Source organism: Apis florea, unplaced genomic scaffold, assembly GCF_048593485.1.
Source record: "Apis florea isolate Af1SG1 unplaced genomic scaffold, ASM4859348v1 contig_3036_pilon, whole genome shotgun sequence".
NCBI lineage: Eukaryota > Metazoa > Arthropoda > Insecta > Hymenoptera > Apidae > Apis > Apis florea.
Genome location: NW_028256694.1, coordinates 785765 through 806269, shown reverse-complemented (window position 1 = coordinate 806269; position 20505 = coordinate 785765). Strand labels below are relative to the sequence as shown.

At 43.3% G+C, this 20505-nt stretch overlaps 1 long non-coding RNA gene across 1 annotated transcript in view; it reads left to right on the top strand.

Moving 5' to 3' along the window:
- The window catches only part of LOC105737020 (uncharacterized), a 32280-nt gene extending 12046 nt beyond the window's left edge, over positions 1-20234 (top strand). The window contains exon 2 of the long non-coding RNA XR_001112997.3: positions 19686-20234. This is a non-coding gene — a long non-coding RNA (uncharacterized LOC105737020). The remainder of the gene's footprint in view (positions 1-19685) is intronic.
- The last annotated feature ends 271 nt before the right edge of the window (positions 20235-20505 follow it).

Genomic DNA, 20505 nt, shown 5'->3' with positions numbered 1-20505 from the left:
GCAGCTTCTTCTTCCCCGTCCTTCCTTTTTTCTTTTCTTTTCTTTTCTTTTTCTTTTTTTTTCGCTTATGGACCGTAGGGTTAATTAATTGGTAACCGAGGTTGGGGGATGTTAATTGACACCGTCGATCTTACGAGTTTGTGGACGCATCACGTTCGAGGAGGGATCGATCGTTAATTTCGATATATCTCGTCGATTCGATCGAAATTATTTCTTATTTGCTTCTAACGTGAAGTGAACTTGAAATCCATGTGATGGATTTTGGAGAGAAAGAAAAGAAAGTTCACGAGAGCTCTCTGAAAGGGATATGTATGAAGAAGGAGGTGTGAAACGAGGCTAGGCTTCGGTCGATCCGAGAATCCCTTTGATAACGATTCTTTTTTTCAAGCGATTCCTCGGAATCCCACGCCGATGGTCGGAGGACCATCGTGTCGGCCCCTGAAACATCTCCAGAATTCAACCACCCGTTTCCAGCTGGACACGAGAGAGGGGGCAGCCTCGATTCGAGGGCGAGAGAACTGTACCAATGTAAGATTTCGGTGCCTTTAAGCAAGCTGGAGGCGGCGGCTGCGGCGCTCTCAAACACGCCGACAAACGTTGTCCCGCTAGAAAGCCCTCGTTTTGCCAACCCTTTCCCAAAGCCGAGCCGCGTCCCTCGTCTCGCGATCGAAAGGCCGTTTTCGGGCTACCAGGTGCGAGAAATTTCGCGCGTCGATGCGACTGAAATTCGTGAAAACTGACTTGGGAAAGAAAACTTGTGTCTATTTCTCAAAGAAACGAAACGAGATTCGTATTTATCGAGTATATAACACTGGACAAGAAAGAATATCGGACAGGTGGTCTATCTGTCCATCTCTTGGCGATATCTCGTGCAACGAAGCGATTAATTTCTTACACATGGCGTTGTGTAATAAGTCGAAAAAAATACTGAGTCTAATGAAATGAAAAGAAGGTCGGAGGAGAAGGAGGATGCGCAACTTATTCCAGGAACGTCGAGCAAAGCCGAGGAAGGCGAGCCTAAACCAAACGTTAGCCGTTTAGAGGATTTACATTCGTGTAGGAAACGAAGATGGCCAATAAAGCGGGGACCGTTCGGGCATTACTTCTCTCTCTCATCTCGTCGTTCAAGGCCCTCGCGTACAAAGTCCTGGGCCGGGCATGTTGCCGTCTCTTCCCCTTTCCCGGACGGATCCCCGTGTGGGAGTGACTCTCGTCCAGCTTGGCTGATTTGCGATCAATTTGCCCTAATTTACAATCGGTGCCCTCGGTGCCGCGGTGCCTTCAGCGTCTCCTGGCCATGAAAGGCCAGGAGACCGGCCCTTACGCTCCTCCTGCGGACCGAAAGATTCATCTCGACCGACGAGAAATTAATCGGACGCCTTGTAAACGTCCTACGGCCTTTCCTTCGACTCCGCTCCAACGCTTTTGTGGCGCTCTCGAGGGAGTACCTGCCCCGATGGCGCTAGTTGTCTATGCGGATACTGTGCAGAATAGAGAAAAAAGAATTGGGACAGAGTGTAATTAATATCGAAGAGGTTATCGCGAGATATCATCGTATGCAGGTGAATAATTTTGAAAAACTCTTGTATCTTTTCTATTTATTATTGTGTTATCTTAAATGCTTGAGTACGATATTTTTTCTTTTCCTTTTTTTTTTTTTTTTTTTTTTTTTAAATAGATAAAACGTATTGTAAACGTATTTAAAGTATAAAGGATGCAACGCAGAGAAAAAGAATTAAATTTTAAAGGGGGATCGAATTAAAGTCTCGGCGAAAAATACAATGGCACGATTTATAAATCGTCGATCGAGCTATTATATTGACAGGTTTGTAAATAATTGATCACCGTTTTAATGGCGTTATAACAAATTCATCGAAATTCTGCGCTTGATCTATGGTTAATTAATTAAAAAGTTTCCCGATTGCCGCCGATGACAGGGCATTTCGAAAATCCTGAACATCCAGTCTCGTTAAAATTTTAACGACGTTATAATTTTTTAACGAGCGTCCTCGACTCGATCCTGGCAGAGTAATTAAATAAAACTCCGACAATTCTACACTTCATTAACCACCGTCCCGTCAAATCCACGCTCGACTAATTAATTTCCCGCATTCGTTAATCGCGTTGATGTCACGTTAATTAATACCTCGATACTCCGACATTCGCTATTAAATAGCGAAATTTCTATACTTTTATAAAGTAATATCAAATCGGTATTTTCGATCCAAAGATTTTTAATAACTCTCTTCGATCGTGTTGCTCTTTCCTTTTTTTTTTTTTTTTCTTAACACGATTCGACAAAAGATCGCGAAGAGAAACTCTTAGAGATATGACGATTGTAAATTAAGGAAACAAAAGTTGAACGTTTTGAAAGACTTTTAATCTTCGATCGAAGATCATCACGAATTAAATACTACTGAACGAACCCGATAAGATCCTCTATCACGAGCGAAGAATGAAAACTCGAACCGTTTCCGACTCGTTAAAATATTTCCAACGTTTGATTGAATCCCCCATTTTATCGATGGATCGAGAGGCTTGGTTTTTCACACACTGGACAGTGAACGGTAGACTTTATTAAGTAAGAGGCGACGGGTTTGCGAAGTAACGGTATCGTTTCTGGTTCTCGCGCGGGTTTTATTTGTTTCCAGGCCCGCCGGAATCGCGGCAAAAATAATGGCAGGAAATATAAATTTTGCCGAGCGGTGACGGCGAGATAAGCGGCTGGCAGACTGGTTCCACGCCGTCCCACTCGGCAACGACACTCTTTTAATTACTTTATTATTTGCTCGCCGAACCGTTCCTCCAACCACCGATCGAACTCCCTTCAACGAAGATCGAAGAATAATCGAAGTAAAATCGAAGCTAGAGTGGAACGGACACCGTTTTCACTTTTCCTTCTTTCGATACCGATCGAAAAGGAATCCCTTTACGAAATAATAATAAATATGTACGCATGTTGTTCGCGGAGACCCAAAGTATCCGTAATGTATTAGAAAATCTCGGTGATCGAGAAGAAGGATTTGTTAAAAGGAACGAGGCGCGGTGTATTTGGAGGGAACACGACACGCCGCAAAACACGTATACACCAAAATTTCAAAAGTGGAAATAAATGAGTGGCGTGGAGGATAGGCGGGGAGGGGGAAGGGAGGACGGTTGTATTTCACCGTCTCGGCTCCATGGGGCCCGCTATACATAACCGCTGGCCCCCCTCACAAAGGGCTCGTGGTGAGATGGTAGCCTACAAGATCGGATAATATGGGTAGTTATTTGTCGGCGCCGATGTTGGTTTTTCGGCCCGGTGTGTTGGCTCGTGCGTGTGAGGAGGCCCCCCGCGGCGAGCCGGCCCGTTCGCCGCGGGGCCCGATACCCCCCCTCCCCCCTTCTCTGCCCCTTATCGCCACGCTCCCCATCACTTTTCGCGCTCTATCTGCCCCCTCGGGTCGCGGCCAGCAGCGCGAGAGATCGGAGGCCGGATTAAACGCGAAATGGGGATTAATAGAGGGAGATATATATGTCGGAAGGGAGGAGAAGAGAGGATGATTTTCCAAAGTTTCCAAGATTTTGCGCTCGAACGGTGATGTAATATTTATTTGTGCGTGATCTTTTTAAAAAAATATCGTGACTAGATTCCCAAGTTCTTTGAATATAAATTTATAAAGCGTAGGATAATATCGAATTATTACATATTGGACGTTAGTTGGACAATCGTGGCGATAGAAATATTGGTTTCAACGTTTCTGAACGTTTTCGTAAGCACGGAATGTAATGAAATTGGTTCAAGCGGGATGAGTTGATTTACGAATTATTTCTATTCATAAGAATAGTAAATGAGATATAATGATATATGTTACTGGGATTGTAAGTTTATAACAATATTTTATTTGCCTGGACAAGTCGGGAAAGCTTCTTATTAATTACTTTGTTATTAAAATATCGCACAACAATAGATTTTCAATGTTCGATAAATTACCTTCCCTTATATATATAAAGACAAAATATAAAAGTTTTATAATTTGTTACGCGTGAAATCATTTTATCTAGGAGATTCACGGAACGGGTACGGGAAATCGTCTGGAAAAAGAATACGAAGAAGAATTGACGCTGGTAACAGTAATAGTACAATTTATTAAAAGAAAAATCTTACGAATTATCAAGCGATCCCGTCTAATTTGACGATTCGTTTTCATCGCCTGTGAATACCCTTCATCCCCGTTCGATGGAATCTCGATGCAAGATGGCCGCCGCGAGGGATCGTCGCGTTGTCCCGCGCGACTCGTCTAATCGCAATAAACCGGTGGAAAGGCCGTTAAAGCGGAGAAAAATATGGACACACGTGGAGGGTGTGCAAACGACGTGCGGAACGGTGTGTACCGGAGGGGGGGGGGGCCGCCACACACATGCTGCTGCGTCTCGAGAGGCGTCCGTAACGTCTTTTAATCACGAAATGAGCCGGCTCTCTTCAAACGGCCAAGGGGCCCACGGCCCTCGGCTGGCCGAATTAAGTAAATCAATAAATAACGAGGATACCTCGGCAACACCTGCGCGCACCTCTCCTCGCCGGCAACAGGATTTACGGCGCAGGGCGCCGCGTCGCGCCGATTCCCCTCTCTCTCTCTCTCTCTCTCTCTCTCTTCTCTCTTTATACCGATCTCTTATGCCTCGATTCGTTTTCTCATTCGTCGTCCTAGGCGACGTTTCGTTCGACTTGGATTTTCGCTCGGTGAAGACGAACGGTGAGACGAGCCTCTTCACGAAGAGCGATATTTTTATTGTTATCCAGTTTCGAATGGATCGATTGGCGTAGAAATAAAAGTAGAAGGGATTATTGTTGGAAGGAATTATCAAGTTGGAAATTGTTACAGATATTTAAAAGCGAATAGAAATTTTTTCTTTTTATTATTGTCACTCGCGCTTTACCAATTATCGTCCAACGGATTATTCAAAATTAGATGCGCAAAATTAGATGAGTCATGTAATAATTCTTTAAATTAGCAATGCAAATTACTTACAAATTCTCTTTTTTAAAATCAATCGATGAGCTAATTCCGGTATAGAATGGTGTCCAGTGTCGGTGGAACTGGTTATCGCGGTTTCACGCCACGCATAAAGGCAATAATTTACGTGAAATCGGACGGCCTGCGTTAGATCCGCGCAGGTCAGCGCAGCTGCACATTCTCGCGATCTGTCTTTATTAATTTTAATATAGCATAGAAAGATAAGAGAGGCGGTAATGGGGCCGCGGTTGAAAATACGATAAGGAGTGAACGAATGGTCAAACGGACGATCGTATCATCGTGGCATGAATCGGGCATCCGTAATGTAATTCATCGCGTGGATCCAGCTGTTTCGTTTCTCTAATTCTCGCTCTCGATTCAACAAATCTCCAATTTCAACAAATTGATAACGCGACCGCGCCAGTATTTCATTCTCGATCGAGAATCGTGTCTCTGTTTTCGTTTTAAAACATTGTTAAATTCCATTCACGTGTCTCTATACGTAATGATGGTAATATATAAAACGTTATGATTTTTTCCTGGATTATCATTTTATATATAAAACGTAATAAAATTTTTTCACGTGTTATTCAAAAATAATAGGTTATTGTTTTTTATACATTCATTGTTTTTTTTTTTTTCTTTCTTTTCCAATGAATTGCTTTAAATTGAATATGTATATATATTTGACTGAAATGCTTACGTCTATCGATGCGTAATGGAATGAAAGTATCCTTCCAATAGATATATTAAATGTTATTTTATTAAATCTATAAGAAAAAGAGATCTCAGATTGAATTTGATAATTTCTCGTAAAGTAATCTCTCACGAGATTTCTACGAGATGTTAGGAATCGATTACACATATGTTACACATATTTGTTCGTAAAAGGGAGGATATAGGTTGGAATAGAAACTTGAAATCGAAAATATCGATGGAAATAATAATGGGTAAAGGAGGACGAAGCAGAAGGTAGAAATGGCGTCGACGATTGCCAAAAGCGATAAAAAGGCATCGTTATCGGTGAAGAACGTGTCTTGGACGACGACAATTATGGGAAAGGTAACAACAAAGGGTGTATTAACGAAAATGGGGACAAGCAGTGTGTACGTGTGCAGGAAGCTGGGATGAGAGGGAGGAGAGGACGCATAAAGAAACGCGGTGAAAAGAAGAAGAAGAAGAAGAAGAAGAAAAAATAATCCGAGAGTAACGTAACCAACGTATCCACGAGGCCTCGTAAATAATAATTATCATGAGAATAATCGGGAAAAACTCGGGTTACCCGGAGGAAAAAGCTTTCGATCGTGGTGATTTATGGCTTCGTATTCACAATGGACCTTGGATCAGACTTGGGAAACGCGAGTTTCCTGAACACTGGATTCCAATCCAGGTTGGAACCTTGTTCTCATCTTGGAACGATAGAGAAGACAAAAGCTTCGTTATTGCCATTAAGATTTTGCTCCACAATAAAAATTCCAACAAATCGAGGACCATTTATTTGGGTATATTTAAAATTGGACGATCGAACGAGAAATAATCCAGCTATTGGTTGATAAAAATGAACAACTGGAGAACAACGAAGTTTGACCAGAATATAATAACAAAAAAAATAGGAAGACGTTATTTATCCCCCAATAAATTACCGAATGAAACAAGAATGTATTCGGTAATCCTAATCCTTACGTACTACGAAGCTACTCAAGCTTCCGTCGTGGCAAAACAGCTAGTAAACGGCATCAACGAGCCATTAAAATCCAACTTTGGCAAAAACTCGTCCTCCATTAAGAGAAGAAACGAAAGGAGGAAATTCCTTCCTTGATACGCGCAGGAAACGAGTCCTCGATTCCTATGGATTAAAGTATCCACAGGTAAGGAGGAATACGTCCGAGCGGAAACATTTCGATGCACAATTTGATAAGGGCACGAGTCCAATCGGGATCGAATTTTCGTCGAAAATTAAATAAAAACCTTTTATGTTTGAAAACGTTTTCGAATTGATCAAGAAGGGATGATTCGAGACGAAAAGACGACGACACGAGCCATAAATGGAGTCGGGACAAACGAAGATGTATCCATGTTTTAATTAAAGAGGCAAACAATTCAAATATGATTCTCATTAGATAATAGAGCTCGAACAATTAATCGAAACATCATCAAAAATATTTATACACGTTTAGAAGAAGGCACCACTTTTCATCTCGGGAGTACATTAAAAATATCGAAAAGTGAAGGATCGCATCGAGCTCTTTCCTTGACACCTTTTTCGAATCGCACCTTCTCGTGACGATCCTCCAAATTTTGTCAATCGACGGCGGAGGAAGAGGAGAGATTGGAAATGGAAGGGGGGAGATCCTTGGCGGTTCCTCGCGACAAGGAAACGAAGGAAGGGAGGAGGGGGGAGGCCCGGTAGCCAGCGCCATTTCGCAAATTGAAATGGAACGGGGCGGCGGCGGCTGGTTTTTTTCTCGCCGTTTAACCGTAATACGCAGCGCGTTTATCCGCGTGTAGCGGGGGCCCCCGGCAAAAAGAGGAACTGGCGCGTATACAAACGGCAAGGAAATATTGCTCGGTGTCGGCGCGCGAAAATTTATTGCCGAGGCTGGCTGCTGTCGAGTGGGCCGAAGGCCGCGCGAACCGCAGCAGCGGCCAGGATGGATGGAAAGAAAGAGGGAGGGAGAGAGGGAAAGTGACGGTGGGGAGGGGACGTGTGTTTGCGGGGAATGGATGGAAGAAGCGGTGAATGAGCGATTGAGGAAAAGGAACAATGGGGGGGTGGAGAGATTTGATAATTGATAGAGAGGAGGAGAGTGAGAGTAAGAGCGAGGAATGTTCTTCTTCTAAGCCAGAAGAGGGAAGATTCGAGGAACGGGGGAAAGATTAGAGAGAGGCTTTGAGAAGGCTTTCTCGGCTAATCGAAAACGTGAAACGTTGAAACGCGGTACTCGCGTGTGACGGCGCGTTAAATTGTCGCGCAGAACGATGTCCACGGTGGTTTTGTCTCTTTATTTGTTCGTTTCTTTCTTTCGGCTGTGAGATTCGTTGCACCGTCAAGTCGGTGTTTTTTTCTTTACGTGATCCGCCGCGACAAATAGTCGGAGCGAAACGAGTCGTGGAACCGCTGCCTTGGATCGTGACGCATGGGGCCGAGGCAAAGGGAAATCGTGGGGATCGCGTATGAGCGATGGCCCCTCGCGAGCCATCGTCGCTCCACGTTTTATTCGTGGACGAATATATACCTCCTCGAAGGAGCTGAATTATCTTTGCGATTCCTGCGCCCATTGGACGAGGAAGAGGAACGAAGATTTTAATCTTTTAGATAATTTCGAGACCAATTAATAGTTAATTCGTGGAATTTAACGAATAAAAGTTTGACAAAAGGAGGAGCATGGTAGGATAATGTATTCTTATTTTTAAGCAGATATAATATCTCGCGTATTTCTTCGGGCAAAATGATTTTCTTTTCTTACTTTTTAATTTTAATTTTAATCCTTTCGTCACTCGAAAACGTGCTCGAGAAAGATTATCGGTCAAGGTTTCACTGCAAGGCCGAGCTTGCTTTGAAAACAAAATATCGATGCTCGACGTTTCCATTCAGGCAAAGATACTCGATGTATACGATTGTAACTTCGTGTGTACAATACAATCTTGTGGAGTCGTGTATTCTTTGCGAGTAAATTGAACACATCTCTTCTTCCACCCGTTAAAACAAATGAAAACTCGATCGAGGAATATTTATTAGAATCTCTCGAATTTGTCTAAAGTGAAACAAAAGTGTACGGTTAAAAATATCTACCGGAAAAATTTATACGCCATTCCTCAACGACGAACACTTGGCCCAAAGGGCTGTGAAATATTCTCATCGGCACCGTTAATTCATCGAGCCTGAAGGGACGAGACTCGGTTCAAAAATAAAAAGATAGAAAGAGAAAAATCGAAATTTGTATGGAACACTTGGTGGTTGTGTATATATATCCGGGGCAAGCATCGATAACGCGCTTTCACCGCGAATACTTGTAAAAGTTCCACGAAGGGCGGAACAACAGGTTCCTCGAAGCACTTAATTCCCGATTCCCAACAAAACGTCCTCGAGAGCGGGCCGCGTTTCTGAGAGAAATCTCGCCGGCCGGTCAAAGGATTCGACCGTGGAAACAATCTCGTTCGATGGAGGCACTCGAACCATTCGCCTCGATTTTCACTCGAGGAACACTGCGCTTCCACCTCTCCTATTGGGTTTCATTTTAACTCTAATAAACGCGTATTTCGGTAAATATAAACTCGTTTTCAAACTCTTTTTAATTCCATCGCGCAGTAGTTAGAGCAATGCACGAGTCCCGTGTATAAACGACGTGTTCTCGTCGAAGCGACGATCCAAAGAGAGAGAAAAGAAGCATTAACCTTAAGCGGCGCGGGGCGTTAATAAACTCAACTCGAGGAGGGGGTGAATTTTCTCGTGCGGATATAAATTTCGCGGATAATTCCAATCTATCAGGCTTTTACGTAACTGGCGTACGAGAGCGGCGCGAAACGCCCACGCGCGTTCCCTCTGCCGTGCCGTGCGAAAGATGCTATCTTTTTGCGTTGACGGGATGCATTACAAAATTATGCAAAGCGGCGGCGACTCTCACCCGAAAGATTAATATCTTTCGAGAGTGGCTCGCGCTTCGTGACGAGTATCTTTTAACGAGTAAATCCGCGCCTCCTCTCTTCAGATATATATATATATATTATGTCGTCCAATCGTATCAACAGGGAGTAATTTATTTTTTAATTTCCCATTCATTTATTTTATTATTTTATTTAGCAATTACATTCTCTTTCGAAAGGAATTGGAAAGGATTTCAATGGACTCGTTCGATAATCCTCGAGGGGGAAGAGGTCCTCGAAGAGGAAGGGAGAGCAAGCACGAGAGACGATAATCGGGCGGAAGGTGCTAACGGAATTAAGCCAGCCATTTCCTTACTTTCCTGGCTAATTTCTTGTGTGGTCCTCCCCCCTCCCCCCTTCCTTATGAGGGACGAGGAGGGTAAACGAGACGATAAATCTTGCACGCTGCGTGCACACACAACGTGTGCGCGCTCGCAGCTTTATATCGGGCAGCCGTAATTAGGCCGAGAGACAACAGGTGAGCGCGACACAGCTGCCGGGCTTTCATCGTGCCACGACGCGCTCCTCTTTATCCTCCTCGTTCCATGAATCGAACGAGGAGGAAGAAGAACTTTGTCCGCGCTCGAAACCCGTTTGTTTGGTTGAAATATTCGAACGATGGTTGGTTAACGTGGTTCCAGTGGCGGAATATTATAAGAATATCAACCCTTTCAACAGTGGCTCTCAATCATTCACGGTACGAGAGGTGACGATATTTGTTATTTGTGTTTGATGTGTTTTTTTTTTTTTTTTTTTATATTCAAGAATATAAGATTCGTTCCAAAGCGTTGATCGATATATAGTATTTGATTGGATCTGAAATTGTGGATCGTACTACATTTTTCGACGATGTTAGTTCGACAGTCGATAGAAATATTATTTTCAAAGTTTTCGGGTTTCGTGAGGAATGGAATATTTCATTAAATAAGAATAATATTGGGATCGTATATGATAATTACTTTGTTATTAAAACATCACGCAACGATATAGATTTTTTAATATTCAACAAATTTTCTTTCTTCACGCGTTTACAGAGATAGATAAAATATTGAAATATAAAAGTTTTGGTTCGCCCGAGCGAAAAGAAGGCCTGGAATGCAACAAGGTGTTCGTTTATGTTTGATATTTTTTTTTAAATTCACGAATAGATTCCCAAGCTGTTTAATCTTACAAATCGTACGAACCCTATACTTTCGACGATGTTAGTTCGACAGTCGTCGGCGATAGAAATATTATTTTCAAAGTTTTCGAGTTTCGTGAGGAATGGAATATCTCATTATTAAATACAGAATAATATTGGAATTGTAACGAAATTTTATCCGAGGAGGATGCATCTTGGTAGTTGCTTTATTATATCGAAATATCGCGCGAAACAGACTTCGATGTTCGACGAAATGTTCTTTCTTCGTAATATAAAGTCGATACGTAAAATGATTTTAAGTTGGCTAAGAAATTCATCGAGAGAGGGCAAAAGAGATACGGAAATCGACGAGTGCGAGCTTCTCCTATTCGTTGAAATAGTGGGAGAGTATTTCGAATATTCGAGAGAGGAAATATTTTCAGTATAGAATGATTCAAGTTGGAAGTTTCGTCGATTCTGTGTTTTTTTTTTTTTTTTTAAAATGAAACGTATCGCTGACGGCCGTTTTATCATTTTCAGGGACAAGAGGGGACGCCGCCAAAGGCCAATTAATGCGAGCAATTACAGGCGGCGCTGACTGAAAATAACCCGTAAAACTTGTCACCGCCTATAAACTCGCCGCTCCGTTATTCTCGCGTTATACACTCTCCAAGGGGGTAGATGTTATCAGGTGGCACTTCGCCGAGCATCGAGCTTCCGGCCTCTCCAATTTTAGCCCCCCCCTCCCTAATTAAGCTCGAATATTTTCTCGAAACGAAGGAATGGAATTATCGAGAGTGGGAAAACTTTGTATTTTAAGTACGGTATTCAATTTATTCGTAAAAGGTCTTCTTCCTTACTTTTTGTATCGAATAACAGAGAGTATAAGGGAAAGCGAAATTTTTACCCGCGGATGGTAAAAATTTGAAATACTTATATATCGTCGAATTTTGTCGTTCTAACAGATACTTTAGAAACTCGATCGTTCCAACACTTCAAAACTTCGTTCGACATCTCTTGTAAAAGTTTTCCACCCGCTATTGCGTTTCGACAATGTTTCGAAAATGTCGAAAAATATATAAATAGCGGGACGCCCTTTTTTTTCGACAAATCCTTACAAACAAAACGGATTTCTGTTTGCACGTTTTGCAAATGTAAATAGAGCATCGATGGAAGGGGAAAAATATTAAACCGATACATTGTTTATAAACGATGGACTATTATCGAGTGCGGGGGACGAGAAGGCAACAAAGTTGCAGCGATCCCCGGGATCCGTGGAATCGATTACAAAGTCGACAGGTTGGCGCAAAGCTGCCACGGGCAGACTGTAAGACGGTGTTCCGCTGTCAGCTTATAGCAAAGCCGATTACGGAGCGGTGAAATTCGAAAGATAGAGGCTTTTAGTCCTCCATGTCGATGGATCGTCCCCGTCCATACTTTTATCGCGTTTCCTTCAAATTGATGACGTTTAACATCGAGGGGGGCGGAAAAGAATGCTTAAATAGAAATAAAATGTTGCCAAGGGATCCAATCATATTTCTCACGCGACCTTCGAAACAAATATAATAATGTAACGCGTGTTAAAAGTGTGTTTGCCTCGAAATCCCATTTTGTACATAGTGATACAATTAAAAATTTTTGAGTTATCATCAGAAGAGAAGAAACGGAATTAAACCGATCGTATAATCTTCAAAATACGTTTAGAATCGTAATTTTTCGTAGTTTCACGTACGATTAGCATATTCTCGACCGTGTATGAAACGCGTTATATATAAAGAACCAATGTTTCATAGAGAGAGAGAGAGAGAGAGAGGGAATAAACGGCGGAGAAAACAATTTTAGGATTTTCCCGATTTTTCAATCGCAATTTTCGAGCACCCATGTGTATTTATACGGGAATTATTTACACGATTTAATTTTATATCGGTGAGGAGGAGGGGACGCGCGAAATAATCGACATTTCGTATTTTTCGTTCCAGCGGAACCGGTGTTTCAATAACAGGAAATCGCTCGACGATGGAAAATATTATGCGTGCGCTGTCGATTTTTAATTTATCGCGCGCCATTGAAGGGGCGATTCGTGTAACGCGCGACTCTTGTTTTTCGATCCCGATGCAAATTTATGTAGGGCCAAATTGGGGGTGAAAAACGCATGTGAAAAATTGTTGCTTTTTTTTTTTTTTTTTTTTTTTTTGGAACCAGGTGGGGAGGTCAAGCACGTAAAAATCTGGCCCGATATCGTTTCGCGAATATGTCCAATGATCGGGAAATTATGAAGCGAAATTTGTCCGATCGAATGGAACCAAAGAGAGAGAGAGAGAGAGAGAGAGATTGGAAAAAACGAGATTCGGATTGATTTTTGAGAAATAGTTAGGAAATAAAGTATATAAAATGTTAATCGAAGGAAGAAACGTGTTATCCTGGAAAGATTATTAATTTAAACAGCACACTGTTTACCATTGCGTATCAATTCAACGAGATGTTTGCATTTTTCATATCGATTTCGAAAAATTAAATATCCCGAGAAACAAAAATATTATTCTTTAATCTATTAATATATCAAAATATTTCAAGAAATATTTCAACGATCGAGTCGATTCCAACACGTGTTTAAAAAAAACGAAATCGAAGCTAGTGGCTGGGTGGAAGAACGCGTGGAAGAAGCGAGTCGAAAACCGTGGAACTCGAGGAGGAACGAAAAGTCGAGATAAAGAGGAAAGAAGAAAAGGAATGAACGGCCGATCCTCCTCCTCCTCCTCCTCCTCGAAGCTTCGGGTAACGCGATCGATGCGCGATATCGATGACTGAAGCGGCAATGAACCGAAACGACCATCTTGGATACGTGGCAGGATGCAACAAATTCCCTGGATCCGAAGAGAAGGATCGAAAACCGAAGATGAAGAAGGGAATATATATATATATATTTCGAGGAGAACACGTTTCCCTTTAATATTCTCGAAGATTTTCGAAGATAATAAGAGATATATACGCACACTTATACAGAGATCCCGATTATTGCATACTTTCATCACATATTACATCATGGCGAACGAAGCGAAACAACCTCGTTCGAGAAATAATATTAACGTTATTTTTTATCTAACGTTCGTTCGTGTCTCATAATCGATATAATAATAATAATAATAATAATAATAATCACGAGATAATAATCTCTGGAATTACCAAGAAGCGAGAGAGAGAGAGAGAGAGGGCGAGCGAATAATCGTCGAAAGACACGAGAGTTGGGACGAGAGAAAAGGGATCGATCGAGCGGATCGATAGGGCGAACAGCTCTAAGCCAGCGTATATAAAGTTGTCCTTTACCCATTCCCCGTGTATATAATCCAGAAGTTGGAAACCCCCTTGCGCGGACGGTTTGTTGTCTGCCACCCCTCCTCCCCCACGAGTCCTCCGCTACCGGTTCCCTATGGTTCCGCCACCGGTTTCGATTTTCGACCGAGGTTCAACTGCAGGGATCATCTGATTGCGGGCATCCGTGTGGAACATCCAATTCCTCCAATTAAGCTTTCGCACTTTTTCATGCCGAGGGAAACGGGGCGGTGGAATGGCAGGGGAGATTGGAAGGGGGGAGGGGGAGGCGGTGGTGGAGATTAAAGGAGGAGGAAAAAGGATTGAGCCGCTCGGTTGGGATCCGACATTAAGGGTCGATTGGATTCCTCGCGTGACAATTGACTCACGTCGTCAGCGTCACGTCTCGTCGGGGAACGAGATTGCTCTGCAAAATTCGCGGCTCTCCCTCCATTCCTCACTCCATCCTTCTCCAATCTCCTCTTTGCTCCTTCTTTTTCTGCGACGTGTACGATTTTCACGTTCGAGGGATTTCGTGGTTTTAGAAACGCGGGAGGAAGAAGCGGTTTCTGCATCCGAAAGAGGAAGAGGTAAGAGATGATGTAGGCGAGTCAAGGAGGTTCTTTGCTACGAAAAAAATAAAAGGACAGCAAAACTCATTAACGATAAATCTTTCACCCCCTTCGCCCCAATACAATCGTAACAACATCGCCTCGACCGTCATAAATCCGTATCGTAAGCGGTCAACGCAAGCGACCCTTGGAAGGACACCACCCTTCGTGGCCCTAATATCGTGGATACGACAAAACCAGCACTAATTTCACAAACGAATAAACGCCGGCCGGAGAGACGAGTCGAGCGTGGAAAACGAGGCGTCCACGAGGAGGGGGCGAAAGGCCTTCTGCGAGAGATGGAACGTGATAACGCGTGGGGTGATACCGATACACGATCTGATGAGTCAGCTGCACGCAGCACCCTCCCCCCCCCCTCCTCACCAACGAGATTCGCCCCCAGAAGCGCGCTGGATCGTCGAACCGCGACTCTATCGATCCATTCCGGACGATCCACGCGACGAATCTGGATTTTGCCCAAAGCCTTCTTCTATTATTTCGAACGTTCCAGAAGATGGAAGAGTTTTATCGCGTACGATTTCATTTCGATTTTTACTGCCGCGAAGCTCGATGCTAGAATTAGAGTTTCATTCGTACGAATCATCGTAAGAATCGTGCGATTCGTTGAAATAAATCCGAAACCGAAGAAGAAACTGTTCGTTCGTCGGGATAATACTCGAAGAAAATTATGCGAAAACCGGTCGAGGATTTTCGTGTTGCCGATCGGTCTAAAAATCGCTCGATTCCGGATCTAATTGCACCGCGGGGAGGCCGTAAAGCCGATCTCTCCGATCGGTCTCGGTAAACGATCTGTATTGGCGGGGCCGGCGTGATCTTATCTCGGGCAGCGGCGATCCCGCTTTGGTCGCCGTGTTCCCCGCCGATGTCTATCTTTTCGACACCCTCACCGATAAAACCGGCGCTCGACCACCGTGCCCGGCCGATCTCTCTATTCGTGAAACGACCGACATGCCACCGTCTTTCCTTCTTCCACTGGGTGGTCCTTGCGGAGCGAACCGCGGTTGAGTTGCCGATTTTTGAATTTTTATCGACGCGATGATTCGATCGAAGATGATTCTCGATATGTTTCCATCCGATTCTCTCCCTCTTCCTTCTATTCCTCGTATCGTGCCCAACAATAATCGTGGAAGATCGAGAATCATTTCATCGAGTTTCTCTCCGTGATTCCGCGGCTGAAATAAAATCCACACCGGACGAGATCTCGGGCTTAATTAACTTAATGCTGGAGGATGGAGAGAAAGAGAGAGAGAGAGAGAGAGAGAGCTGGTTTGCGGGGCCCGAGGTTGGGCCCTCTGGGTGGCCACGAATTCCAGTTTCTCGATAATTGGTCGAGGTGTTTCGACACCCGACCACACCGGTCTCCACCGAGTATGAGGAATAAATCCGCCACCCCCTCCTCCTCCCCTGGAACTGATTTAAAGGGATTTCGAGGGGAAGGAAGGGGTTGAGAGATGGCACGATAACGGGGAGGCGATGACACCGCGAGAGGCGCCTGGTTACGATCGTTATGACGCCGATTAATTTGCCGATTGGGGGAGGAGCGACGTCGACTTGGAATGGATTTCTCGGTGATTGAGACGTTGTCGAGCATACGCGACAACGAAATCAATAATTTATTTCGATCTTTCGTATCGTTCGTAATATTGAATTCGTAATCCAATGGATGTTCTAATTAAGATTAAGAGAAATTTGTGTAAAATTTCTAGGCGAATGTTATACCGAATGTTGGAAGAAACTGAGAAACTAAAATTATTCGAATAATTCTTTTTTTTTTTTTTTTTTTTTTTTTCCCCGTTTTATAGACAGAATTTTTCCCGGAAAATTCAATTAGCGTGGGAGGGGGGAGGGGGGATGGATGGATGGATGGATGGATCACATTCGTTCGAATATTTAGAAATATTTAGAAAAAAGAAAAAAAAGAAAAAAAAAAAAATTCCATCGCTCCATTGTAAATATCTACTCGTCGCAATATGATCCCGCTATTTATTTATCGTACGCGGAATCGTGTTGCGAACGAAGCGAAAGCGTGTTAAAATGCTCGGATTTCGGTGTATTCGAGTGGATCGGGCGCGCTCCAATTTCCCAGATCGATCGTCGAAACGACGAGATACGAGAATCTGGCCGAAATAAATCTTTGAACAATCCAGGGAGGGGAGGGTGCATAACTTGGAGCTCAAAGTAAATACCCGGTTTTCCGTGAAGAGAGAGAGAGACTGACTGTGCACGATATATGTGTAATTGACCGTGAAGAAACTGTGCGCACAGAGACCCCGCCCAGTGGAATATCTTGATTACGCCGGCAAAAGCTGATCAGAATGAGTGGACACGGGCATTAATCTCAACAGTGTCGGGAGTCTGTGCAATTATAGAAACGAGAAGAGAGAAGGAAAAGAAAAGAAAAAAGTGAAATCGAGAGAGAGAGAGAGGAAACAAGGTCTGCGCGTGCATGTATATCATAATCACTGGCACGGCCGTGGAAATAATTAATAAGCGATTAATGCGCGATCAGACCCTGAAGAGAGACGTTATTAATATGCATGAATTCGCGGATCGATATATCGCCAATTCCCCTCCAAAGTTTAAACTCTTTGTTCGCGAGCAAATCTTTTGCCATCTTTTTATTACATATATCTTATACACGTTCGAAACGAATTCGATTCTCGTGTAAAATTCGATCTAATTTCATCGAACAATGCGTAGAGATCCAAAAATCCGTGAAATTCTCTCCATCTTCTCCTCTCTCTTTCATCTCGAAACCTTGCGACCTTGGCTTCCGGTGGAGCAGAGCGCCTCTTTGTGGCCTCTCGCACAACAAGGTTACAGAGAAAGAAGAAGAAGAAGGAGCGGTTGTATCATCTTCTGTTGTTGGTTTCTGGACGAGGCGCGGGTGTCAGATGCATTCGAGATAAAAAGGTTGGTCGGTTGCACGGTTTCCGGTGCACGTACTCCCTCCTGGACGGGGGGGGGGAAGGAGAGGAGAGGAGAGAGGAGAGGAGGGATGGACGTCCCCTTTGGCTACGACCGCAACGAAAACCGAAAACGTGGTGAAACTACGAAATATTCTCTCAACTCTTTTCACGAGCGGAGATAAGGATCGACGAGGCGCGCTCTCGGACCCTGTCCTGCATCCTCTCGAGATCACTGGGAGCGACATGGCCCTCGTTTCGAGGCGGAAAAAAAAGTGAAGCCTGGAAAACGTGCAGGCTGGGAACAACGCATTCGATGTTCGCGGCCAAATTAGAAAAGGGTGTGTGCGATAGAATGATAGAAAAACGAATAATGAAACGAATTAAGGAAACGGTACGAGTTTTAATTAAATCGGAATAAAATGATCGAATCGAATCGTTCGAGAAAGAAAAACAATTCGAGAAGTCGGGTTGAAAGAGGGCTGATAACTTCCTCTCTCTCTCTCTCCCTCCCCCCTACTCCTTCCCCCTCCCGAAGGGGGACAGATAAAATTTGTGGCGCGATAGGATCGAGCGTTCAACGAGGGCAGGAAATTTGTGAGAGAGGTTTTTTGTTAGATTCATTAGAAACGTACGATTAGGCCGTGGAACGGCCTCGTAAAAGTAATCTATAATTGGCTCGTAAAACAATAAACTCTGTTAAGCTTCAAGGACGGGGGGAGGGGGAGGGAGAGAGGTACGTGGAAGTTTCTCGAAAGTGTACTTCAATAACCGGCGATCAGAGATTTCGATCTCGGAGACTGTGAGAATCTCGATGTTTGAGAAGGAAGAATTAGCAAAGAAAGCCAAGTAGAAATTTTACGCGAGAGAATGATAAGTTTTTGGAATTGCAGTATTGCCGAAATATAATATTTAAAAAAATGGTATTTTTCGATTCTATCTGTACGAAAATATCTGTACAAATATCTAATTATTCCAACGAGGAGGATGGACGAAAATAATTAAAAAAATTTTCGAGTAAAGGCATGAACCTTTTATTTATTAAACCTTCGAAATTATTATCGAAATCGTTACGTTAGACGCGCTAATAAAGATTTCCAACCGGTATTGCGAGAGGCAGTATTCCAATCGTGCAATGATTGGAGATAACCAATCGTGTACCAATTTTTTTGAAAAAAAAAAAAATTAAACGCGATAACTTTCCTAACCGCTTGCTTATCCAATATACATTTCCGGATCTCGTACAACTTTTTAACGAAGCATTTCACGACCATTTCGTTCTTTATCAAAATCTTGGGGGGAAAAATTTATCTAAAGTTTTCGAAAACGAAGTTCAAGCCTGAGGATCGATTCGAGCGATCGATACGAGAGATCGAAGAGGGAGGAATTTACGACGAAAAATAAGAGACGACTGTTATTCGAAGGCGGAAAGAGGAGGGTCTCGAAATCTATGGATCGGTGAGGAGTGAATCTAAAAGCACTCGCAGTTACTCCTTTCCTTGTGGAGATAACCGTTGGCCCCCGAGTTCGCTTTGTTGCATGCCTGCCGATACGATCCGGTGATTTGGTCAAGCGGAGAGGCCTTAACCGGCCATTTATGCGAACAGGAGGAAGCTGAAGGGGGAACCGGAATTTCAGCGTAGCCCGACGTGACCTTATACGATGCTCGCTCGATCTCTCGCAATCAATTAGATCGCCGATAAAGACGACACTGTTCCGGAAACAACTTGTCAGCTTTTTCTTTATTCGAACGTCGCTCGGATAACGAAACTTTCCTTTTCCGTAGAAATCTTGGGAAATTTTTTAAGGGCCAACCCCCTCCACAAATACTCGAAAATTATTTCAAACGAACGCACTTATACCAACGTAAAAATTCTAAATTGTGTTATTGTTGAAGCAATACGAGTGATACTTTTTAATTTATAATTTTGTTTCAGATTATTCAAATTAAATTTCTTTCCTTGACGATCAAAGATTGATAATATTTGTAAACTATTATGCACGGAATAATATTTCGAAAGGAACACACATAAGTTTAAATAACTAAGACGGAAAACTTTTTTTTTTTTTTTTGCAGCAACAACCGATAATAAGCGTGGGCTCTCCACGAAACAGATATCAGAGGATCATCAGTGGACACCTTGGAACCCATCAGTGCAGCATCTCGGATTCAGCTACCTGAGTTTAACCCCCGCTCGAAGGAACAACCCCCCACCAGCCTAACCAACCGAGCAACAATTTAATTAATTCCTCGTTCTCCGGCGACATGCCAGCAGCCGGGCATCAAACGGATGAAGCGGATGTCAGGCGAGGCAAAGCCGAGAAAACGACCTCCGAGTCGTTATTACCTGTCCAACCAGCCGATGGAAGCGCGTCACCAGCCGGAGGATCCCTGTGCAGCAGGTAGCACACGTGAACGTGGTTTTCGCGAGGGGGCAATGGTGTTGGGCGACACTTGTCTCTTCGTGAAAAACTGGACGTTCCTGCTCGGTTACCAGTGGCGTCGAAACGAGCGGCCAACCACGCTTCGTCAACAATTGAATATTATCGAAGAGCGAACATGTTTATTAACGCGATTATTGTATCTTTTTTTTATTATTTCAAATAAAATTTCTACAAAATCAAATGGGATTTCCTTTTATTTATTATAACAATAAAACGACACTTGGAATTTGATATTTCATTCTTTATTATATTCTTTCAGTACGAAGTTACAATTTTCGTTAAGTACACGCGGTTTGATGTGGTATTCGGCGAGTGTTTGTGGGGGCGTGGCGATTTTATTGAAAAGCGTTTCTTTTTATAATGATATTGGGAACAAGGTGAGTATGACGTGTCGACGCCAATGAAGAGGCTGAGCTCCATCCATCAGCGGTGAACGGTCGTCTTCTGGCATT